The sequence below is a fragment of the Theropithecus gelada genome, chromosome 4 (genome assembly GCF_003255815.1).
Source record: "Theropithecus gelada isolate Dixy chromosome 4, Tgel_1.0, whole genome shotgun sequence".
Lineage (NCBI taxonomy): Eukaryota > Metazoa > Chordata > Mammalia > Primates > Cercopithecidae > Theropithecus > Theropithecus gelada.
Window position 1 is genome coordinate 116,854,331 of NC_037671.1, and position 361 is coordinate 116,854,691.

Consider the following 361-nt stretch of genomic DNA (forward strand, 5'->3'; position numbering starts at 1 on the left):
GCACGCGCAGCGCCGCGCGGCGTCCAGGGGCGGAGTGAAGTCTTGGAAGGTACGGCCCCTCATTAGACCCGCCCTCAGGATTGGACAGGACTCCAACTTGAGCAATGCAAATATTCTCGTAGCCATTATTTTAAAAATTAGTATATACACATATGCATGTGTCTTGGTGTGTACATGTACCTATAAGATGAAAACAATGGAAATATTTCAGAAAACTGTTGTAGATTAAAAATGAAACATCGCATTTAGAGGGGAAATTTTTATTATTAAGTGGGTAATTTCCCACCCTTGGCTGCACGTGGGACTCTCCCGGGAAGCTTTAAAAAGTACTGGGGTCTCCCTGAACACCGCACTTTCCAGC